Source organism: Condylura cristata, unplaced genomic scaffold, assembly GCF_000260355.1.
Source record: "Condylura cristata isolate star-nosed mole 26May11 unplaced genomic scaffold, ConCri1.0 scaffold00021, whole genome shotgun sequence".
Taxonomy (NCBI): Eukaryota; Metazoa; Chordata; class Mammalia; order Eulipotyphla; family Talpidae; genus Condylura; species Condylura cristata.
Window position 1 is genome coordinate 31,645,114 of NW_004567122.1, and position 26,299 is coordinate 31,671,412.

Here is a 26,299-nt window from a genome sequence, read left to right on the forward strand (position 1 = left end):
TTCCATTGTATATATGTACCACATCTTTTTAATCCAGTCATCCATTTTTGGGCATTTGGGCTGTTTCTATGTCTTTTCAATTGTGAATAAAGCAGCAGTAAACATGGGGGTGCAGGCATCTTTTTGAATCAGTGTTTTTGTGTCTTTTTGGTAGATACCTAGGAGTGGTAGAATCCTGTCTAGTTTTATAGGTAGGCAACAGAGTAAAATGTAATCTATCTACCAAGAGGTGAAAAATAGCTCCACCACAGTTTGCTAAAGTTTTCTAGTGAACAAGATTTCTCTTGATCATGTTCATCACTGGTCACTGTGGGTGTGATGAAATGTCACCATGGAATATGGCCTGTGTTCAAGAGATCTGGGTTCAAACCCTAACCAGGTTGTCAAATGTTAAACGACTTGGTGACGATCCTAGTGCCTTTTTCCTCAGCTTTGAAACAGGAAGGGACCGTTCGCCTAACATTTCTTGTATATTTTCCATGGGTCAAGTGCTGCTGTTTGCAGTCAGACAGCCTGGGATTCAAATTTTGGATTTTCTACTTCTTAGCTGTAGGAGCATGGGGAGTAATTTGGTTTCCCCACTGTAAAATAGGGTGTCGGAATTATTCTGAGGGAGTGTGAGGATGATATGAGAGAAGGTCTCTAAAATCTTAGCATAGGCCCTGTCTTGTGATGAGCGGTGAGTACATGATGACTGCTGTGGTTACAAGTGGGCTGCTGGACCCTATTCTAGTTGATCTGGTTGGTCTTTAGGGAGGGTTGTCTCTGGAGGGCCAGTCCCTCAGGCATAGTAGAGACCTTTCACATGATTTACCCAATCTGGGACCTTCTTTTGGAAATTCTTTGTCAGAAATAGAGCTTTTGTCCTGTATCATGACTGTTATGACCCTACTCTTTCCCTTGATGGTCCAGTGGGAGAGGCCAGAATATGCACTCAGCCAGGCCTCCTGAAAGATAGCTCAGAAGATGTTGGCAGGGTCTAGAGTTAATGGTTAGGGAGAGGGGCTCTTAGTGTCCCTCAGTCTTCACTTGAACATAGAGCCCATATTCTTAGATTCTGCCCTCCAGAGATACTTGCTCCCCACCCCACAAGCCATTATTGGCTGATATAACCTCAACACCTGCTTTCATAATGATGTGGTGAGGATTAAATAGTAACGTACATAATGCTCTTGACCTCATGCTTCACATGCATTAGTCTAACCCTGACTAATTCTTTTGTTGATTCCAGCTCTGTTTTGGGTTTAGAGGTCACAGTTGGAAACAAGACCAAGTCTTATTTGAAAGCAATATTAGGAGTGAAAAACAATGGAGCCATGGGAGGGATGGGAAGGTGAGTGGAAATGGTAGTGAAATGAGGGTGCCAGTCATGAGAGTTGGGTGAGAGGGAGCATTCTAGGTATCGGCCCCCAATTAGAGCTGAGCCTGGTATAGCAAGAAGGCCCACAGGAGTGGGGGTAGTTGGAGGTAGAAAAAGAGGCTGGGGTGGAAACTACTAGATGACCTAAGGCCTTGTCACCATTTTTAACTCTTTGCTTGCAGATCTCCCCAGGTAGGATTAGCTGCTCCTTCCCCTGCCAGCCTTGCATACAACCTGGTACCAGTGAGCAACCCAGTTGGGACAGTTCGCTGCCACACTGCATGTGCGTTAGGTCAAGGACCCAACGCAGCTTGTGTGGAGTATGTGTTTCACATATTTAAAATGAATTTTAGCGATAGTGGGTGCTGTTTATGTATGGGGAGAATGTTTGTATGTGCTTGTCACTGTGTTAAGTACTTTATATTTCATCATCCTACCCAGTCGTTGCAATAACCCATCCTGAAGGTATTGTCCCTTTTTTACCAGTGGGAAAATAAGTTGAGGTTCTCCTGTGCACCACTGATATGCTAGGGGACCTGATGAGCTAGGGTTTAGGACCAGGATCTTGAAGGGCCATGCTTTCAACTATGACAGAGCCTAAAGGGGGGGCCGTACTCAGTGGCTTAGGTGGAGTCCCATGGCTGCAGCTGTGACTGCCCTTCCCGGTGCTGTGCTGTGGTGTCCATAGCGGAGGGTCCCACGGGGGTCACCATGCCTGCCTGTAGGATTCCTCAGGGCCTGCGGGGCTGTATCTCAGACTTCCTCATGACTTCATATCCACACATGGAAAAGTGGCACTTAAAACGAATTTATTCAGGTGGGAGCTGTGTAAGACATGAAAATAAGGCTTTGAGCTGCTGCACATAAACTGGAGTGTAAATGAAAAGCTTTTTATTTGGCTTCCGAGCCAGACTCTGAGAAGCCAGTGGGCCGTGTGGTCTGGAAGCACACGTTATGGGCAGTGGGTCGGAACAGGGGCCACTTTGAAGGGGGAGGAGGGAGAATCGCTCTTGCACAGCTGGAACGGCCAAGAGGCCGGGATGTCAATAAACACAGTTGGGACACAGAAACCCTTTTCGGAAAAGATGGAAGGTGGGGGAGAAAAGGAAAGGCAGTGCCTCACTCCCGGCGTATTTGAGAAGGAAAATGCTTGAGGTCACCCATGTTGGCAGTTTTTATAGCTTCCTTCCAATAATGTGCCGGGCAGACCCTGAACAGGCTGGTGTTTTATTTTCATGTAACGAAGTCGAGTGGACCAGGGGCAACTCTCCAGCAGCAGAGTGAGACAGGAGTGCTTGAGAATTCAGAGCAGGGAAATTGCCCTCCTACCTGCAGGATAATCCCAGGGGAGGCAGGAGCAGGCTTCAAGGCCCTGACTGGCTCCATATTGGCTTGTCTTAGTGTTTTAAAGTAAGGCCTCCTTATGGCTGGTGCCAACGATGGAGGTGGCGGGTGGCACGGGAAGGAGGGCACTTGTTCTTGAGGTCTCAGTATTGCTGGATGGGAAATGCACAGGAACCTAGCTTGTGGATCTCACAGAATGTTCTTTGTGCTTTTGGTTGCTGCTTGCCAAGGCACTTTCCATGACTAGATTTAAGTTGCATTCATATTCTTTTCTCTCTGGTAATATTTATATAGATGTGTGAAATATATTTGGACATGGGATTATGTGTGCAGTAAAAATATATATCCAGGCCCTCCCTGGTGGCGCAGCGGGTTGGAGCGCAGCACTGAGAATCTAGGGCCGCTTCCACATGAGTTCGATTCCCGCCTGCCCCGGGGGTGACCACATGGCGTGGCAGACCTCTCCTGGCCCGCCCGCTGCTCCCCTCAGCAGTGTACTTCATCCATCTGCCTGTTCTGTTCCCCACTCTGTCTCTGGTGAGGCCTCTCGCCGCCCCTGAGCCTCTGGCCTGTACCCCGGTTCTGTATGCACAAATGAATAAATCTTTAAAAAAAAAAAAAAATATATATATCCATTACTTGGGGCTGGTGCACACGTAAAATGCTATGTGCTTTCAGAGCCATGAGTGGAGAGGGAAACATCCAACTAGCTACTCTTTGATACTAGCAGAACTCAAAACTTCCACTAGATAAGGGTATGATCTGCTGTTTTGTTTCTGTTATAAACCCCTCCCTGCTTTTCCTATGTATTTTATGAAAATAACATAGGTTTTAAAGTTTTTAAAATACTTTTTAATCCTAAGCTTCTTTCAGTTTGCTTTTTACCTATAGTCTTCATGGAAAAGTAGCAAATAGAAACAAAAACAAGGATAAAAGTCCTCTGTATTCCTGTCATTCAGGATAATTACTGCTGTTGTTTTGATATTTATATGTTCTTCCAGGCTTTTTCCTAGTGAGTATATATCAGTGTAAAATAAGATTTAATATGATAATAGTTAATATTTGAGCTTGTTGTTTGAGGTAACAATAGCTTGTCAACACTACACCTGTGGGCACACTTAGTCCTCAACAAACCGGTGAGTGATTTTATTATTAAGCCCATTGTTTGATGAAAAAACTTGAGGCCCACGATACTCAGGCACCTCACTTAAGTTCACATAGATAAGTTGCCATGGTAGGATTTCAGTCCAGACAACCTGCTTCTAGAATCTGTGCTCTTAGCTACTCAGTATACCAACTTATTTATAAGTGAGTAGGATAAAACTCTGCATACTGATTGATAACTTTTTTTTTTTACTTAATATGTAACAAACTCCTTTTGATGTCAGTAATCTCGCAGCTGTTGCTTTATTCAAAATGACTGTGTTGTGGTATATACTATTTTCCTATATATAATGTGGCCATTTTTGGTAATTATTAATATATATTTAAAAATAAAAATATCAAAGCTCTGTGCCAGGTGCTGAGCTAAGTATTGTATGTGTATCATCTAATTTTATTGTCATAATAGCTAGGACTCCTGGCAGGAGACCAGGCTAGGGAGAAGAGGGTAGATTTTCCAGCATATCTCATTTACATGAAACCTCAAATTTGGATTCTTGACCTTATTTTCAAATAAGGTTATATATATAATAATGATATTTTTGCTAATTTTTAAAACAACTTGAAATAGTTTGACTCAGAGGAAGTTGTAAAAATAGCAGAGAATTCCTGTGTACCCTTCACCCCACTTCCCCCAATGAAAATCTTGCATAACTGTAGTACACTGTCAAAACCAGGAAATTGATGATAGTATTTCCTATCTGCTCAGGTTCTACGTTTTTTTTAAATAAATGTTAACAAAGTGTTCCCTGAATAAATTGTTAAAATGTATCACATTTGACACTGGTTATTTGTTGTTAGATAACATTGGCATTTCTAAATGCTTAAAGCAGTGTTTTTTCTCCATTGAACAGGGATTAGTTCTGGAATGGTTAGGTCACTTCTTGAGGTTGCACAACTATTATGAACCTCATATCTGGTATTGAACCCTTCTGGTTCTAAGATCTACTCTCTGAGCCATCAACACTTCCCAGCATTGCTTCTGTTTTGTTGCAGTACAGGGTGAGACTCCTGCATATAAGTGGACATGTATTTATATGCCTCTGTGCATTCTCCTCTCTCTCTCTCATATCCAGAGCTCCAGAGTTATTTCTATACTGGAAGATGCTGGAACTAGAGAGGGCCTCTTATGGGCACTTACTGTAACTTCTGACTTAACAGAAAGCATCCAGGCCATTCACATGTCCTCTTTTGGCCTAACCCTCTGGGCAATGTTTGAGTTCTTGTATCAACCCTCTCATTTTCTTGGTTGCCTTTTGTAACTTGCCTGTAGTTTGTTTCCTTATTTACTCATTTTCTTGGTTGCCTTTTGTAACTTGCCTGTAGTTTGTTACCTTATTTACTGACTTGCTGTCTGGTTCTCCACTCCCTCACTTCCCTTCCCCCCCCCCCTCCTTAACTTCTCTACATTCCTTTTTACATCTTCCATCCATCTTTTCTGTGTCTCTTAGACAGTGGCCTAGATTCCAGCAAAGAGGAAAAAAAAGAAAGTCATATGTGTAGGGAAGATTCAGGAAATATTTTATTGAAAATTTTGTCTACAGAGAAAGATTTTTCACCTACCCTCTTCAGTCCTTCTTACTGCCTTTTTTTTTTAAATTTTATTTTATAACAGTTTATTTTTACATCATTTTGGACATTCCCCCCCCATCTCAATTGTAATCCCCGTGGGTTTCCCATCACCAATTTACCCATGTGCCATCACCATAATTGCCTTCTTTTTTTTTTAACCTTTATTTAGAGCTTTAGCTGCCAAGTTGGTCCACTTTTGTAATGCAAAAAGCAGAAGGTGGTCACTCCTTCACCTTCCCAGCCAAGGCCTGTTAGCCCAAGCAAAACTGATAGGTGGATGTAACACATCTGGTTTTTTTTGTTGTTGTTGTTGTTTGTTTTTTTCTTTTTCTTTTTTAGAAATCAGGGCCTGTGTAGTTGGTACTTTTACTGGATATTCTGTGAGGAGCCATGGGAGTGCAGAACAGGTTTGCTATGCAACTGTTGTAGTAAGGGGCTACAGTAATTTTACTGAGGGGCAAAAGGAAGAGGACAGGTCACTGTGGGTAAACCTGTGCACACAACTGTTGTTCCCTCAGGCTCAGGGAACAATAATAATGGGGCTTATTTCTAAGGCCACAATGGGCAGCTGTCTCCCTCCACATAGTGTCCACAGTGTCCAGAAAAAGGCCTCTGACTCAGGATGGTGCCTTTTTATCAACATGGGCCTGGAGATGGTGGCATACCAGCAAGCAGTGGGCCAGGATCCAAACTCAGGGTGGCAGCTGGAGGTGCTTATAAGGTGAGGCTGCTGCTGCAGCCCAAAGCAGCCCTCTGAAGGCTGGGCTGGACAACACTGGACACAGGGCCAAGTGGCAGTGGAGCTCTGATTGCAATGTCTGCAGATAGTGCGAAAAGTGAGCAAAGTGAGGTTGTGACTGTGGGAGGTGGCGGAGAGACCAGCCCTTTCTGGGGGGAGTAGTACTGAATTGTGTCCTCCACAGAAGATTCTAAATTTGAAATTCTAGTATCTAAGAATGTGATCTTTTTTGGAAATAGCGTAATTATAGATGTTATTAGTTAAGATGAGGTCAGACTGGACAGTGGGTCCTAATCCACTGTGATTGGTATCATTCTAAGAAACAGACACGGAGAGGCTGGAGAAGAAAGACATATGACGATGAGGGCAGAGATTAGATTTATGTAGCTGTAAACCCAGGAGCATCAAATAGTGTTGACAAACACAAGGAACTAAGGGAAAGACATGGAATGGATTCTTCCCTAGTTACTTCAGGGAGAACAGGACTTTGTTGACACCTCCAGAACTGTGAGAGAATGCTGCTGTTTTAAGTCACCCAGTTTGTGGTATGATAGCCCCTGGAAATGGATACAGGGTTCATGGGAGATTTCAAAAAGAAGGGTAGTCAGTGGTTTTGCTGGGCACCTCCAACTGCAAAGGCCTGTTCAAAAGCAAAGGGAGGAGAGAGTGTAGGTTTATTCGAAAGGTGGGTGCTTGGATTTTTGAATGAGAAAGGAGGAGATTTGCTGTTTGGAGAGAGGATCTGAGCCAACACAAACCTACTTCTGGAAGAGCAGCAGCAAGGCAGTGAGACTGCATAGAGCTGCCTCAATGCAAATGCATTGATCCTTTAATGATCCTTTAAAAATCACTGAGGTAGAAAGAATAAAGATGACCAGATCCTCATCTGTAGAACAGGTAGGTATTAGGACTTCTACAGAGCTTCTCATTCTCTTGGAAAATATTTGCTGCATATTGTGCACCTGGGTGTCTGCTAGCAGAGGAGTGTGGCATAAGCTCATACAAGGTTCTTACCCTGGGGAGCTTAAATTGCCTCAGGAAGGCAGATGATAAGCAGTAAAGACACACACAAAGCAGATAACTACTGTTAGTGATAAAATGCTTTGAAGGGATAAATGGGGTGATAGGAGAGGTGATCTTACATAGGGGAGTTAGGGAGTTTTAAATGAGATAACCCTGGACAACAATACCCTGCCATGTGATAGACGCTTGCTTGATAAGGTTATTCTCCAAGATGAACATTTTATCTACTAACTCTTTCCTGGCTTTCAATTCACAGTATTAGATGTTCTTTCCCACACCCCCCAGCCAACATACAACCTCTTTCCTGTAATGTTTGTCTTTTGTAGTGATGGTCAAGTGAGCATCCCGGTCTCTCATGGCAGAGACTATCTGTACTGGCTTCCCTGCCTTAAGAATGTAACCCAGGCAGAGGGATTTCAGAGCTCTCCCCTGTCTCCTCCAGACACCATAATCAACTATGGTTTCCAGAGTCTGACTAGACTTGGTCCAGTGTGGTGCCTGGGAGAACAGATTTCCCTCCCTCCCCAGTCAGTGCCTTTTCCAGTTTTCCATTAGGAATCCAGATCCGATTGTCCCTTCTCAACTGGATGCATGTCTCATCTTGCCACTCTGTACCTGATCACCTCAGTACCTTTAAGTCTTGCCCTTCCCTGACTTCCTGCTTGTGTGTTGAGTGATGCTGTGTGCTAGGCCCTGTGCTAGGAGTAGGGTGTCAGTCCATGAGTGAAAGGACACATCCCTGCTCTGGAGTGAAGCCAGGCAGACGAAAACACTGCATACACCATCACACACATTAAAGGAAAAACTCCCTGTGGACCCAGACTGGAAGGAGACAGGTACCTGGGACTGTGAGAGTCCACAGTGAGGGAATATTGCCTGGAGGGAAGGCTTCACTGAGGAACTGAGGTCTGGATATTGAGTAGTTCTCACTCAGGAAAGAAGGGCAGAGGGAAAGCCACATGTGCAAAAGCAAAGTGGCGAGAAAGCCTAGAGAGGGAGGGTGAAAAAATCCCTGTACCCCTTTCCCGTGTGCTGTGCCTTATAGCTCCCCCAATATCCATTCGTTGCCCATCTTTCTAGGCTCTTGTTAAATCCAACAGTCACTGCTCAGTTTTCTTTTTTGATCTGTAAGCAGCCTTTGGTACAACTAACTGATCATTGTCTTCCCCTTGGAACTGTCCTTTTCATTTGCCTCACCTTCAGGATAATACTCTCTCCTGGTTTTCTTCTTGCCTTCCTAGCAGCTCCTTCTCAGTCTCCCTCTTGTTCCTCCGCCTCTTCCTGGCTTCCATGAAGTGTCCTGTTTTTCTATCTGATCCCCTTGATGATCTCCTTCAGCTCTGGCTTTAAATACTGTTACTCAGCTTGTCATCTCCAACACTCACTTGTCTTCTAATTGTCAGACTCATATCCAGCCTTCAATTCAGCACCCCAAATCAAGTGTGCAATAGGTATGTTAAAATTAGCAGGACCTAAATCAAATTTGTTGCTTCTCCCCCGCCCCCCACAAAATTGTTCTCACAGTCTCTCCCTCATGACTCATTACTTTTTAATATATTCAAGCCACCAACCTTGGAGTCATCCTTGATCCCTCTTGTCAATCCACTCACATTTTGCACGTTTGCAGATCCTGTCTTTTCTAACCTTGAAGTCTATCTAGAATCTTCCTTCTTTCCACCAGTTGCTAGCCTTGGTACAATCCCTCATTGTCTCATGTCTAGATATTGTGGTCAACGCCTACCAACCTTCTGCTGCTGACCCTTCCACCCTCTACATGGCAGACAGAATGATTCATCTAATGTGGTATCAATCTAAACTTCTCAATGGCTGCTTATGTCACTCAGAGTAAAAGCCAAGTCTTTACAGTGACCTGCAAAGCTCTACCTGGATTGGTTCTTGGCTGTGCCTCTGATGTCATTCCTGTGCCCCTCTGCTTACTCACTCTGACCAGTTGTATTGCACTCCATGTTCTTAGACTTAAAGCATTCTAGGCTTGCTCTTACCTTAAAGAATTTTTGTTATTTCCTCTACTTGAAATACATCCCCCTAGATATCTGCTCACTCTATACCTTTATCAGGTCTTGGCTGAGTTGTGTCCACTCTGTTGAAATTTCATTCCTTCCTCATCCTCCATCCCCCGTATTGTTCTCCCTAACATTTACCAGATTTTGTTGTCTTTCCTGATTAAACATGTAAGCTCTGTGAGGGCAAGGATTTTTGTTTATCTTCTTCACTGCTATATCCTCTGCTTTTAGAACAGTGTCACATAGGAATGCTAAAGCATTTTCAAATAAATTAATTCATATAGACAAATCACTTATAGATTTAAATGAAGACTAAATCTTTAAATCTGTGAACATGATGTACCTCTCCATTTAGCTAAGTGTTCATTAATTTCTCTCAGCTGTGCTGTGTAATTTCCAGTGTATGTCATGCATGTTTCTTGTTTAATTTAGCCTAACATTTTAAGTTTCTTTTAATGTATTGTAAATGGTGTTTCATACTTGACATTGTAGTTGCTTAATGCTGGTATGTAGAGATATAGTTGATTACTCTATATTAACTATTTTGAGTTTGGTCCTGAAACTTATATTACTTACTGGTATTAGCAATTTTTGGGGTAGATTTCTGAAGGATTTCCTACATGCAGTCTTTTTGCTTACAGACAAAGCAAAGGGTTTTGCTTTCCCTTCTCCAGTATTTTTGCTTTTTATTTATTTTTATTTTTATGTATTGCCATGCTGAGGACCCCAGTACAGTGCTGAATAGAATTGATGAGTGGATATTTTCATCTTATTCCCTTCCACTCGCTTTCTACTTTATTTCTCATCATCAGCTTTACAGTCTCCTTTACATGGCCTCTGGAGGACCTCACTCCAGAACCAGGGCACTGAGTTAGGTGCAACCCTCCATGTGTTAAATCCTTTCAGCCTCACCTGTCTATGCTAGGTGTCTCTCCTGTGAGCTCACTGTTTTCTTTTCCTCCTCCTTCCCTTAGGTAACTGTTCTTACATGTCTAATGTGTAACCCTTTCTTTGCATTCTTATAACGTGTATAGTTAATTTGTGTGCAAGTTTGTAAAACTATGAAATAATTGTAACATTTAATATATTTAAGTGTTCTGATTCCTTTTTTATTTAGCTCAATTTTTTTTTTTAAAGATTTATTTAATTGTGCATACAGAACTGGGGTACAGGCCAGAGACACGGAGAGTGAGAGGATTCACCAGAGACAGAGTGGGGAGCAGAACAGGCAGATCAACGAAGTACACTGCTGAGGGGAGCAGCAGGCGGGCCAGGAGAGGTCTGCCACGCCATGTGGTCACCTCCGGGGCAGGCGGGAATGAAACTCATGCGGAAGAGGCTTTAGATTCTCAGTGCTGTGCCTTAACCCGCTGCGCCACCAGGGAGGGCCAGCTCAATGTTTTTTAATCCCATCATGTTGCTAATGCATGATAATATAACCATCTACACACACAGGATAAAAAAATAATTTAATGCCATAATTGGATTTAAAAAGAGAAATGTACACATTATTAGTTTATAATAAAACATGTAAACGCACAGGCACAAATATACAAGAAAACATAATGAAATAGATGCTTTTAAGGAATAACTTTGGATTTAAGAGAAGTAAGGAAAGGGTCAGCCAGAATTGTTGAAACATTCCTAACTGTTTTTGGTATTTTGAAATGAGAGCTAATCCATGTGTTTATAAACAAATAATTTGCCCACATGAAAGTTTAGCAGGGTATGTGAAGGTCCAGTAGGGCATGAGGCTTTTTTTCATGGTATGGGCACTTGCTGTATTGTATTACCTCTGAGTTCCCCTGCCCCTTCCCAGCAATTGCTAGTTGAATTTCTTCCTTTAGTCATTGTGACAAACAAAAGTGCCTCACATATGTATGAAATGTCTCCTCTTAGACAAGGGTCATAGGCCTAAATGTGAAACCTAAAGCTCTCATACTTCTAGAATAGAGCATAGGAAAAAACCTTTGTCACTTTCACTTAGGCAAATATTCCTTAGATAAGAAATTGAAAGCATGATCATAAAACAAAAATGGATAAATTGGATTTCATCAAAATAAAAAACCTTTGCTCTTCAAAAGATGCTATAAAGAGAATGAAAACACAAGCCACAGACTGGGCGATAATATTTGCAAAGCATACTTCTAGCAAAGGACTTTTATCTAGAATTATCAAGAACTATTAAAACTGAAAAATAACAACCTAATTAAAAAAATGGGGGAATGATGTGAAAGACATTTTATCAAAGGACATGTATGGATTGCAAATAAACATTTGAAAAATGCTCAACATCACTAATCATTAGGGAAATGCAAATTAAAACACAGTGAGATAGCGCTAGCAGTTGTAAGAATGGCTAAAATTAAAAAGGCTAAAATTAAAAAGGCTGACCATACAAGTGTTGTAGAGATATGAACTGGAAGTCTCACTAGGTAACATTGCTAATGAGAATGAAAAGTGGTACAAGCCTGTGGAAACAGTTTGGTAAAAAGTTAAATGTGCACGTCTTTATATGATCTAGCCATCCTATCTTAGATATTTACCCAAGAGAAAAGAAAGATGACTCATTCATGAATATTCATATGTGAATACTTTATTCACAATCGTCAAAACCCAGAAACAATTCATTTGTTTTTCATTTATAGATGAATGGATAAGCCCGATAGATACAGTAGGTAGAGGGTGAATTGTATATCCAAAATTACCCTGGAGAGGTATTTCCCCTCTGAAAACCTGAAGTCCAGATTTCAGAACTTCATATTCAAGTTCCTTTGCAATCTATTCCAATTTCTCTTTCTATCATTTGTCTCCAGACATTTCTCTAGATGTTCTTCACATTGAGCTCTCTGTGTTTCCTGAACACACTGGGTGCTTTGTAAGATGAAGGATTATAGTGGCAGTTATTAATGTCTAGACTGCCTTTTCTCTTTTTATGGCTTTCTTATTGTCAAACTCCTGCTGAAAGCATTGCTTCTGTGTTTCTTCTCAGGCTATCTTCATCTCCTCCAAAGTGATAGGCTCCTTCATCTTATATCTAACACAGCTCTTAAACATGATACAGAATTCTTTTATGAGCATGACTGCCCACTCAGTTGTCATGTCCTCCAGGGCAGGAAGTGAACCTTGGTGGATGTTTTTATTTTTCTCACTCCTTTAGACTCAGCACAGAGCTTGTTAGATCAGATGTACCTGAGTGAGTGAATGAGTGAAAGAATGAATGGATGTTCCATTATATGTTTTACTATTGAAAAGCTTGTTATCTAAGTAGCTGAGATGGTTTTACACGTGATATCAGGCTTTTATTCAATTAAAGATAAGCTCCATTTCAGCAACAATATCTTAGAGTTGTAGCCCTAATCTTCTGATGGGCCACAGGGACACATCCTGTCTACTAAAGGGTCTGATAATTGTGTTTGCCACTTACAGCACTAGAAAGAGTAATGACCCAACTTTTCTTCAACAGGGAGCCAATTGAATAAATCTCAGTTCTTGCATATAATACAATTTTTGTGTTGGTAAAAAAAATTGAGCTATCTGTGAACATATTGATGAGATATGTAAATATATATAGCACTGAGTTAAAAGAGCAGTTTGAAAACTACAGATTATGATTCTGATTTTGAGGAAGAAATCAGTTTATATGTATAGATCTATATCTATCCTCTGTTAGTGTTTTCTTAGAAAAATCTGGAAAGATACTCAGGAAGTTTGAAAATCATTGGGAAACTTTTCTCTTTTTTTTCTTGATATGCTTCAGTAGTATTTGAATTTGTTATGAGCATATTTTTTGCTTTAGTAATTAAAAAGTCCACATGGATTAAAAAATAATGTAGAAGAACAGTAAGACTAATGCTTTTCATTAATTTATTTCATATGCTTCCCAAAATTAATTCTTTGGATAATTTTTACAATTTAAATTAATAAATTCTTAAAATTCATATTGCATTTAAACTCAATTTTTTTCCACATTCAGGTATTTTTTGGGGGAGAGGAGAGGTGGGGCACATACTTAGGCTCAGCAGGAGTGAGGCTATATCCAAGTCAGTCTCCAAGTGCAGAGTTGGAGGAGTTTCGTTTCTCCTACTCCAGCCCTGAGTACACCTTTAAGAGCTCTCATTACCACCTGACCAAGATAGGGTGATCTGATTCCTTCAGGTGTGCAAGCACATAGGCTTTGTAATCACACACCTGTTTTTGACTTCTAACTTTATCACCTACTGTAAACCTTGGCCTAGATTTTAAATAACTGCGTTTAGGCTTCTTCATCTGTAACATTAGGGTCCTGGTATTATCTTTGTTCTAGGATTATTGTGAGGTTGGATGTGAAGGGTCTGAAATGAAGGTAATTTTGAAAAATTTTTCTCATTATTACTATTATGAAGGACAGCCCAGCGCCTGAAAGAAATGAGGCCAGAATAAGGGAAATCCCAGTGAGGAAAAAGATGATTTTTAATAAGAGTTGAAACAAGAATTCTCTTTTCCTATTACTTTACCTCAGTCCCTTTTAAAATTAATCCTTCTGTTATTAGGTGATAGAAGATGCATCACTGCCTCTTCAGTAGGACTTGTAGGAAGGATGTAGAAAATATTTTGCAGTGTGAGGAAGGCTGAGGCAGTTGCATGGATTGGTAGAAAGCATTTATAGGTCAGGGATTAGTGGGGCAATTGGTCATGAAAATAAGGTACTGGGATCAAAGTAGTAGTTTTGGGATTAAAAACTACATGAATTCCTAGAGTCAAGCTCTCTGTGGGCTCATTGTGCCCCAAACATCTCTGTAACTTAAAGTACAGACTAGAAGGCATCCTGAACTGCTCTGCTAGTTGTTGGCAGAGAGGCCCCCAGCCCACTCTCACCCCTGGGGAGAGAGGAGCCATGTAAAGCGGGATATTGAGGTGCCATTAGTATGCAGTGTCCCAGAATTCTCCCAGGGTCTAGCTGCAGAGTGTCTTTGGATCCCTGAGGATGACTGACAGATGGTAGCAGAAAGAACCTTTTCATATAACCTTTACAACTATATGGACTTGAGGTGTGTGACCCCATGAATGCATTGGGGATCAGTGTGTCAGGTAAGGTCCCAAAATTATTGGCTTTTACACAACTATTTTAAGAGAAATGTTTGTTTTACCTGGTATTTGCAAAAGTAACAATACTAATAGCTATAGCAAAAACTTAGGTTGTTTACTATATGCAAGGCACCATTCTATACTTACAAATTATATATGCACTTAAATTTATTTTTATATGTCTACATCAAATTATATGTTACATCAAATTACATTTGTCTTTTATTCCTCACACTAACCCTAAACAGTAGGCTTCCCAGATAAGGAAATGAGACTTGAAAAAGTTAATTGTCACTTGCTGGTAAATGGAGCGCTGAGGTTTGAAAACCCTGGTGATAATGTTTCAAGAGCCAAGGCCCCCATTGTGTCTTAATTTGCTTGAGCCAATATTTAAAAACTGAGAGATTTCATATCAAAATCTTGAGAGCTGATTTCTCTTAACTTGTCAGAAGAACGGGGACACTGGGCTACACACCTTTGTGGTTACCTTTCACTGGTGACCTGTCAGACTGACCTTCTCAGTGGGGCACTCGTCTCTGCTTCAGCCTCATTGCCACCTTTCCCTCATTGCCACCTGACTCTGAGTCCTGCTCACCTGATCCAGTTCTCACACCTATTTGTATTTGTACCTACAGACATTTCCCTTTTCAACCCCAGCTAAGGTCATATATTACTTATAGATGCGAATATTTATAAAAGTGTCAGGCACTTTCTCTCCAAGATAGGGAGTGTTTTCCTGTGAGGCCATTTGGGGCATGGAGAAGGCAAATACTTAACGTCAGCCAGTGATACAGGATTTGAGTTTTGTCTGTGCTTTGGTTACTGTATTATTCTTCCTCTCCTTAGGGTCTTGGAGTTCCTCCCACTGTTGTGGGATTCTGTGGTAAAGCTGATAAATAGAGCAGAAGAAATTATGGTACTGTGTGAAAAAATCAACCTAATAGTCCCATGTCTGTTTTTGTCAGTGTACAGAGTACAGAGCTCTGCACATAGCTCATTGTTGAATAAAAAATAGAACAGTTATTCTTGAAGAGGAGAGCAATGTAATTAGATTTCAAAAAGTAAATCAGCACCTAGTGTAAGTTTACAAATATTTATTCACTCAGTTCTTTCTTCCTTTATTTCTGAAGGAAATACCCTGCTTTTTCCAGGCAATATTATCAACAATTTTTTTTTTTTCAAGGAAACAACACAATTCTGGCTCATTTCTCAGGCAAGTTTATTAAAAAATTCCCAGAATTCTCTTTAAGTGCTTTAGAAGTTGAAGTAAGTGATAACAAGAGCAGCTGAGAAATGAGTCTTTGGCCTGGTTATTGTCTAACCAGGTGGGTTGGGGTCCTTGAACTTTAAGAAGCTTTTGTATTTCCAGCTGTACCAGGGGGATTAGTGGCTTATTCCTACCTCATGGGAACATGTTTTATTGTTACCTTTTATAAGGCTGAAACCATAACATTAGGGTTTTTTTACACTGCACCATCTGTTTCAGGGTCTCAACATCCTTACTTAGAGCTCCCCTCCCCCAACCCCTGAAGTCCCTCTTTTCAAGTTCAATATCTGGAAGACTGAGTTCACTTTGGACATAGGAACAGATGTACATGGTAATATGTAAGATGTCATTGGAAGTTACATGTCAGTCAGTGGTTGTTGAATATCTAATACAGGGGAGGCAGTGTGCTAGACTGCTGTGGTGGAAACTAGCACAACCTAAAATGGGTTCCTGCCGTAAGGGACTGAGCTAGGGCATATGAGACAAGAATGTGCAAAAAAAAAAAAAAAAAAAATACTGTCTGTAGGAAATAAAGTTAAAAACATGAAGTAGAACAGAAAATATGCTGCCCAAGTGAAGATGCCCAAGTGAAGACTGCAGATGTTAAGTACTAGAGGAAGTCTGAGTTCTCTTTGATAAGGTTCCTCCTGGAGAAGAAGCAACGTCCAGCATAAATGTGCACAGTGCAATTAGAGGGACACTTTGAAGGGGAACAAAGCTGCTTGTGTAAGTGCGGGGTGGGGGGGGTGTGCTAGTCTCTTCAGCCTAGTCCGGAAATTCATTCTGTAACAAAGAACTGTAATTCCAAGTCAATGACACCTTCTAAATCCTCTTCGACTATGCCCAAAATTATAGAGAAGGAATGGCTAGTCAGTTCCGTTCAGCCAGAACTGGATAGCTGTGTACTTTGCTCAAATGCCTGGGATCTAATGGAGATGGGATGGCAGCCAGAAGATAAAGCAAGTCAATACAGGACTGGGAGAACTCTGATGCTGGAGCAGATAATGAGGAAGGGGCCAGGATTTGAAAGCATGACCTCTAAGTCTTCCTGTGTAATGAACAGAATATAATGGAGGACTGAGATCTGAGACCTCAGTGCACTTGTGTGTGTAGCTCCCCAGCCAGCAGCCTGGCTGCATCCCTCAATATCTTGGATGAGCTCTGTGGGAACTTGACAGCCTTCAGCCTACCTTTAATACTTACTGAAAAGAGCAGAAAGCAAGAGATTTCCTTTGAAGGAGACAGTTTTATGGTGTCATGGGTAAGAACTAGAAGTTTGGCATCAGAACCTGGCTTCTGCTTTTATTAGCTGTATGGTCTTGAGCAAGTCACTTACTACTTTTGGGCCTCAGATTCATTATGTGTAAAGGGAGAAAAAAACTGGGAAATGAGCATATAGGATTATTGTGAAGGTCATGTAAAATGATGGATAAAAATGCCCATTGCTGTGTATATGGCACATGTGAATGCATGATAAATCATATCTATTATTGATACTGTTAAAGGAGATGACCATAAAGACTAATATTTTCAATTCCTTTATCCTTCTGTAAGTTCTGGGCTTAGAGAAACAGTGGGAATTAATCCATTCTTTCCTCTTAGTTCTCCATCTAAAGCTTTTGAGAGAATGAAATAATTCATACAATGAGAAGTGAGTAGGACGATTCAGAGAAGGACCCTCATTTCTCTAGTCTCAAAATTTACACTTGAAACTAACTGGGCAGCTGTCTCTGAGGGTATAGGCAGAAGGGTGTTTTGAGGGGCCAGACTATTTAGTTTCTCACCCCTTAGAGAATTTTAGATATCTTAAACACTGCCACACATATGAATGAAATTCTGCATTTCTGGCAGGCTCTCAGGTGATTCCGTGCTGCTCCTCCTCAGAGCACATTTTAAATGTGCAAGGTCCTAAAAGACCAACTTAGGTCATCATTCAGTCCAGTGGCAGGGTTGAGGCCTCTCTACAACTTCCTGAAAATGCCCATCTGACATTTGTTTGAATATCTCCAGTGATGACAGGCATTCCTTTCTGTTTCCAGATCACAGTCATGGTGGGAATGTGTATCTTTGACTGAGCTGATGCTTACCTCTTTGTAATAGACACAATTGGCCTGACTCCTGAAGTGGTGGGGATGGAGCATTTGCATAGGTTATACCTTATCCTGATGAGGCTTTTAATCTTGGTTTTGGTCTTCTGTGGGGAAAGCCTATGAATTGGTTTCTATGCTGGTGACGGGAGTGTGGGGACAACAGTCCCTTAAAAATGTATGCAAAACTTTGTTTGCATGTACATTATCCTAGGAAACCTTTCCTTAACCTTCATCAGTTTCTTAAGAGTTTGTTTCCTCTGGAAGATTAAAAGCACTGAATTACTTTTCATGGGAAGTTCTGCTCTTTACAAATGAATTTGGAAGGCTAGACCCTCCCTAATCTCTGTTTCTTTGTCTCTCTTTAAATTGCTTTCACGTAGTCCTTCATGTAACATGGTTCAGGCACCTTGTTCATCTGTTGGTTTTTCCTAGCTTGTCTGTGTGCCTCTAAGTTTGAGTCTGAGAAATGTCTACAAGCTAAACTCCTAGGAGTCACTTGACCAGCAGGAAAGGTAAGAAATCTTTCCTTGATTTAACCAGGATCTCTTTTATTTCTTTCTGAAAGTATAAAAGCTTTCTTGGGAACCTTAGTATACTTGATAGTACTATCAATTGGGAACATTTGTGTTGGAGATTTAACAAAGAACATTTACCCTTTAAAGGGAATTTGTTGGTTTATGTAACAGTGCCCTGAGGGTAGGGTGGGGATAGGATGGTATTGCCTGCAAGTGAGACTTGACCAAGACTCAGACACTCAGCAGTGACGCACATTCTTGTTCTCTGTTTACAACTAGCAGAGTCCTCCATCTTTTCTCATGTACTACACTGAGCTCTTCGTCTTCCATAATGCCTTGTATAGGATTTTGGACCGTGAATGTGGGACCTGTTATTTATGTATATCTGTGAGACTAGTCCTGATCTTTCCTATCATCCCTCCTGTCCATCTTAGGGTCATCTTCAAATCTGATTAGTAAGTGAGCACGTGAATGATATTGAACCAGAAAGGGTTAAGTACAGAGCCAAGTGAATGACCTCAGACACTCCTGCCAGCATTGATGTTAAATACCCTTTGAACATAGATGAACATTTTCAAAATGCATTCTGAAAGACACTAGGCTTTAGGATTGTCCTAAAAAACAAAAGTAAAAGCCCATGCTCAGATTAAGTTTGGGTAGTACATACTTTAGCCCTCTTTCTAAAAACACTTATGATGTATATTCACATATATTAAGGAATATGAGAGGAGAAATTGTTAGACATAGTTTTCCAAACATCTTTGACCATTAAATTCTCCTCCTCTACCCCACCATGTAAACTGTAGACAGATATTCTAGAGAGCACATTCTGAGAAATGCTCACACAGTTGTTCAACCAGTTGTCATTCCTTAGTTGTTTTATCACGAGATCCAAATTCTCCCATTGTTGACCATGACAGATACTGTGAAAGTCTTGCTGAAAACCAGTTTATTTTGCTAGTCTAGCACCCATTCAGAAGGAAGCCTGTTTTTAACTGAACACTATTTACCTGTGGCTTCTCTCATCCTAAACCTGTCATGAAGCCATGAATGCATGCCTTTTAGGTGTTAAGAACAAAAACCAGACATACATGGAGGCTCTCAGAGAAACCAAAGTCCAAGGGGTGGTCTGTCATGTTTCACAGTAATAATAATAATCAAAATATAATAATAATAGAATAGGGTTATTGAATGTTTATGCCAGGCATACTGTTCAGTGCTTCATATATAATACCTCACTTAACCTTCATAGGAAACAGATGAGTTTGGGCAATGCTTTTGTACTTATGAATGAGGAGCCTGAAGCATCAAAAGCATGGAAAAGTTACTCATAGGGACACAGCTAACAAGAAATGGAGCAGGGTGTCAAATCTAAATGTAACTAACCCTAGAGTCCATATGCTCAACAATCTGTATTTTTATACAGGGTCATCTTCAAATCTGATCGGTAAATCAGATCAGTAAAAAGAAGAAAAATAATTATATAGGGCCCTCCCTGGTGGCACAACGGGTTAGGACGCAGCACTGCAAGTTAGCTGCAGCTGTTCCATCCACGGCCCCAGAGGTGATCCACATGGCCCAACAGACCTCTCCTGACCTGCCCTCTGCTGTCTTCAGCAGTATACTTTGTTTATCTGTCTACTATGCTCGCTACTCTGTCTCTCTCACTGCCCCTTTACCTCTGGCCTGTACCCCAGCACTATATGCATAAATAAATTAATTAATTAAAAAATTATATACATATATATTTTAATCACATAATCATTAGACTTTATTAAAGACTAGACTTTGGGTATGGAGTGGTATTTGGTGAAATGGAAACTACTTATAGAATAGACACATTCCCCTTAAGGGATTGACACTTTGAGTAAACTTTTGTAGTTTAATGAAGAGAATACTTACCAAACAAATAGAAGTACATAGATGAATATAGGTTGTCAAATATCATACAAATATTCTGCCCAGACCTTGGCAGCTAAATGTCTACCTTTAGCTTTTGCAAATCCACTTGTCCCTGGGTGACTCCCTCTGGCTGTTCTGTGTTATCCACATTCTCCTTTGAGTCCTCATTTTTCTCATTGTCCTCTTGACCTGTGCTGGTCCCCAAGGAAAACCACTAACCTCTTGGCTCTTCAATTCTCAGTCTGTGGCAAGCTCCCAGCTGACATCCACAGCACTTGGAGGTGACCTAGTTTGAATGAAATGCTGGCTTTTCAGCTATATCTTCAATAGGCTGAGTTGGCAGCTTGTCAGCAGGCTTGTGTCACCTAATGACTGTGTCAGTTCCCTCCTTGTCTGACTTCCTGTTAGTAAATATTCTCAGGATGCTCTTGGAACCCAGAAGGTGTAGGAGGCCTGGCAAGAGAGCCAAAAAGAAAAGAGTATAAAGAAAGAGAGAAGCAGAAAGAGATCTATCCTTTCCTGCGCACCCCCCTCCCTCCCCCCCCCCAAAAAAAAAAGCGCACCAGGAAAAAAAAGGTTCTCTATAATAATGAAACCTGTGGTGAGATTTCTTCAAGAAGAATGTTTTTTGAAAAGAGTTTTGGGGGAACATGTTCTGATCTCCTTTATCCTACCCCATCCCATGCCCTTCCTGTTTGGTGCTTTTATATTGGTATTACTTCTCTTTCATAATAGTGACCTGCTGAGAGTAATAGCTGAGACATTTCCTCTCCTGTGGCTCTAGCTGTCCTTTTAATAACCATCTGCACCCCACCCCCTCTTACCCTTTGCTATTCTTCCTAAACTATTCCCTAAGGCTAGGTGGAGAAGCTTCAGGTGTGTTCATTATATCCCACAAAGGTTGAGGATTAAGTTTCCTCTTCTCCAGGAGCAAGTAACATCCAGATTTCTACTCCAGGACCTTCTTGTTGCACAGGCAACTATAGCCTTGAGTCTGGATGGCGCAAACTACATCTGAGGGTAATGGTAATTCTGTAATTATCCCCCCAGGAGTTGCTGTAGGGGACTCTAGGCCTTCCCAGCCTTATAAACTGGGTTAAAAGTTTCAAGCAGTGATGGGAGGTTGCTAGTCTGTCTGTCCTTTCCTGGGGCTACCCAAGGTCATCCTGGAGATCTAGGCAATTCCATAGTCCTCTCCAAGGACTGCCTCTTCAGAAGGCAAAGTTCATGTTCACACTTACCATCAGAACAGATGATTTGGTTAGTTGTCTGTATGTCACTTTCTCCAAAAACATGCATTCAGAGTTGAAAAACCTGAAATAGCAATCTTACCTTCCTTTGATTAGTTTGATTTTGTTCATTTTTTTTTTCCTTCCATTTAGTAAGCATTTGCTAGTAAGCATTTGCTGAGTACTTCCTTGCAGGTGCCTGGTGAATAAAACAGAAAGCTACCTGCCCTCATATGTTGGTGGTGGTGGAGAGATAATCAAGATACAGGAATAACCCTGTGACCATCCCCTGAGGCCCATTCTGCAGAAGGAGTGGCCTGGGGTCTGCTATAGAGAAGTCAGTGAAGATCTGCAGAGGGTCATTACCTAAAATGGTGATGTTTGATTCCAGCCAGAGGTGCAGGGGCAGCAAGAGAACCCACCAGAGACAGAGTGGGGAGCAGAACAGGCAGATTGAGGAAGTATACTGCTGAAGGGAGCAGTGGATGGGTCAGGAGAGGTCTGCCGAGCCATGTGGATCACCTCCAGGGTGGGGATTGAATTCATACTGCTTTAGTTTCTTACTGTTGTGCTTTAACCCATAGCACCACCAGAGTGGGCCCAAGTGTAGGCTCTTACCATCTAAGGTAAGCAAGACCCAAACATTGAAGTCTTGTATTTTATCTTAAACAACAACAACAACACCAGAAAAGACATGCAAAATGCTCAACTAGCTCCATAATATAGTTTTCCTTTAAAGTGATTTTTAAGAAAGGTCGCATAATAAAATGGTTAAAAGCAGACTATGGTGCTAAATGCCCATGTCTGAATTCTATACCACTTACTGCTTTTATAGCCCTAAATAACTTTTTTAAAAAATATTTATTTATGCATACAGAACTGGGGTACAGGCCAGAGGTGCAAGAGTGAGAGGATTGACCAGAGACCGAATGGGGAGCAAAAGAGGCAGATTGATGAAGTACACTACCTAGAGGAGCAGCGGGCAAGACAGGAGAGGTCTGCTATGCAATGTGGATCACCTCCAGGGCCAGGGATGGAACTCTACCTGAAGTGGCTGCAGCTACTTGCAGTGCTGTTTTCTAGCCCTTTGCATCACCAGGGAGGGCCCCTAAGTCACTTTTTTTTTTTAAAGATTTATTTATTTGTGCATACAGAACTGGGGTACAGGACAGAGGCTGAGGGGCGGCGAGAGGCTTCACCAGAGACAGAGTACGGAGCAGAACAGGCAGAGCAATGAGTACACTGCTGAGGAGAACAGCGGGCAGGTCAGGAGAGGTCTGCCTGGCCATGTGGATCTCCTCGGGGCAGGCAGGGATCGAACTCATGCAGAATCTGCTTAAGCTTCTTAGTGCTGCGCCACCAGGGAGGGCCCTGAGTGAGTCTTTTTAAAAAAGATTTATTTATTTATGCATACAACAGCTGGGGTGTAGGCCAAAGATGTGTGGTGGTGAGAAGATTTAACGAGTAGGGAACAGAATATGCAAATGTACCGAAATACACTGTTCAGGGCAGCGAGGCAGGGCAGGAGAGGTCTGCAGTGCTATATGAGTTAGTTCCTTGACTGGGGATGGAATTTGTGCTGCATTGGCTGTAGATAGCTTCATAGTGCTGAGACTTAACCCTTTGTGCCACCAGGGAGAGACCTTGAGTGAGTTGTAAAGAATAGTAAGAGCCAAAGATGAGAAGTGTGTCCAGGAAGTAGGAAGAGTTAGTTAAATCCTGGAGGGATGGATGGGGGAAACTGTGGAGGTGAGGGGGGAAACTATAAGCAGATTGATAAGGTGTGGTGGTGAAATTGGGAGCGGGAGATACGATGTTGAGGCTAAAGCATAGAATGAGATAGGTAGGACTTAGGTGTTTTTTCTGGGAGAATGGGGAGGATCCAGTTGCCACTGAAGGATCCTAGGAAAGGCTGTGACCTATAATCATTTTAGATGGACTTCCTTGACTGCAGAGTGGAGAACTGACCTGGGGATGTGTGTGGCAGCACATGCCCCAGCAAGGAGGACCACTGGGAGACTGGTTCTAGTCTTGGTGAGACACAATGAGAGTGCAAGCAGGGCTAAGGTGGTGTGGATAAGGGAAGGGTCACAGAAAAATTAGCAGATGTTATGAGCAGACCTTAGTGGCGAATGTCACAGGAGAAGAGCTTTCAGGGATACAGAACACTGGGGAAAAAGGTATCATTCAGAGGCCTGGATACTGACTGTGCTTCCCACCTCTTAGATGATGCTGTGTGCTGAATACTGAAACCACAGATTAGGAGATGCCCAGTTTGGCAAATGTTTCTTTAAATGAAAATACATGGAATTTTGGATTAAATTCTTCTAGGTTGTTGGTATATATATGCACATATATGTATATATACACAAATATACGCACATACACACACATAAATGGATATATATGTAACAGTGATGTACAAAAGACAGCAGTCTTCTCAACTCTGATGGGTCCCATATCAACTGCTGGGCTTGTGAAAACCTGACCCAGGAGTGAGGAGAGGACAAGAAAAAGATAGGCAGCCTGTGGGCCTACTCTGTGTACCTCTTTGTCCCCCAGCAAGTTTCATATCCTTCACTGAGTTCACTATGAACTTCTAGCAGGCATCTGTGTGCTATCTCTAATGTCCAAGTCAGTAACTTTCTTACAAGCCTGTCCTGTCATAGTCTTGGTTTCTACTTAGTTCAAGGGTTTTGTTTTCTTGAATCCCTACCACCATTTATATTACTCTCTGCCATATAAAATACATCCTTTACAACATGCTGGACTATCTAGATTATCTTTTTCAGTGCTACTCACAGTTCCATGAGGAAGCTGTCGACAACTATTCATAGAAAGTGGAACTGTGGCTCTAAGAGATTAAATAACCCACTAAACTCACAAGCCCACAGAGGGGAGGACCTTGGAATCAAACCTGTACCATTTGATTGTTAAACCGATGTTTTTCCCTATCATGCTGACTCAGCATTACCATCATGAATACCAGTAGGGTACAATATCTGTTTGGAATCTTCTTGGGAAGAGAAATAAAATAAGCAAAACACCATGCCACAGTCAAATCTGGCGAATCAGAAGAATTTGCATCCTGCAAATCTCTTGCCCCTCCTGCCACCTGTGAAGCCCATTGTGCTTGTCCCACCCTCGTGAGACTTTAGCTGATCCCTGAGCTGAAATGTCCGGATGGAGAGAGCAGTGTGTATTATGTTGTTATTATTTAATAAAGTGTGTGTTGTTCCTCACTTGGCAGTGTGGCCAAGTCGCTGTTCTGGCAGGTGGTGGGTAACTGGACCCAGGCCCCCTGATCTTCACTCAGGAACTCCCTAGTTCAGCCTTTCATATCAGAACAAGAGAAGAAAACAGTGACACAGGACACTTCCTGTCCCAAAGGGGATGTGATACAGGACACCTGAAACAACAGGCACAAGAAAGCTTCCCTAGAGCTGCTTCGATAGAGAAAGCTGGCCTCAGCTTGCCCTCCATGAGTCATCTAAGCTCTGTAAGGAGTAGGGTTGGACCTGCTCTTTCAGAGAAGCTCAGCATAGTGGATTATCAAGTGTCCTCTGTGGGTTGGGCACAGGCTTAGCACTGACATCCCAGCTCTTGCCCTCGTGGTGTGTCAGTGGTGAAGGCTGACATGCAAACAGTAAATAAAATTTAGTATTAGTTTAATTTTTAATAGGGAAAAGAGAAAGGTTATGGGAACCCAGGTAAGAGTTCCTAAACTATCTGGAAAAAGCCAAAGAAGGCTTCCTGGAGGAAGAGGATTATAGACTAGAATTTGGAGCATGAGTAGGATTTTGATTAAGCTGAAATGAAAAAGGAAAACTTAAACTTAAGCATTTTAATAAAAATAGTAAATTAAAGCTTTAGTATTAGTATGAATCTGTCCCCCACTTCCCCAATTCTGACTCCTTATTAGTATTAGAGGTATAATTCACCTAATCTGGGTGGCAGGTGGAAAGGACTGATGGTTGAAAGTTTGTCTCAAGGCTAGATATATGCAGATGAGAAGGCTTTTGTTTTATAAGGTAAAATGCCTAGAAGCTTGGTCCCAGATTAAAATCACTGAACATTGTTTTGATTTTTTAAAACTGATGCATGTCCAACTGGTAATTCATTTCAGGGCCTTGAGAGTTGACCTGGTTGAGACTGTTGTGAATCCACATGAGTTGTTTTATACAGTGGAAATTCAAAAAGTCTGGAAGTTTGGAAATTTTGATCCTAATCTGTACTCTGCCAGAGGCTGTCATCCATATGATCTTGGCTAAATCACTTCAATCAAAAAAGAAATAAATTTATCCATCTTATCTGTTTATCAGTCATCTATCTTTCCCTCCCTCCCCCCCTTCTCTCCTCCCTCCTTTCCTCCTTTCCCCTCCAAACTTTTTTCTTTAAAAAATATAGACCCTACAGGATACTTATAAGACTAGAACAGTGCTACATGTGGGTGTGTGTAGACATACATATATGGGATTTTGTGGACATGCACATATATTTTGCTGATTTGAAAGTAAATTGCAGATATCATGACATTTCCCTACTCAAGTACTATAGCATGCATCCTTGTATTCTGCTAAGGGTGGTAGAATCCTCAAAATCAGGACACTGAATTTGCATTTTTGATCCAGTCCAGTTGAGGGCACATACTGTGTATTTTGATCAAGGATAGTTCCCAGCCTTTTCTGTTTTCCTTGCACGAGGGCAGTTTTCATTCAGTGGTCAGGCAGCCCTTCCAGTCATGCCCAGCCCTGTGCTGGTGATAGAACAACATTGTCTCTTTATCTGTGTAGCCTTCTTCCTCTTGGAGCTCACAGTCTACTAAGAACCTATTGATAAACAAATTATGGAAAAGCAAAAAATGCAGTGAGGGTCTGAAGAGAATTCCTGGTTGGACACGTATCTGCTCTAAACAAATGAAAATAGGCTTGAGGTCATGATATAAGCCATATATGACAAACCCACAGCCAATATTTTTTTATTATTATTATTTTATTTTATTATTA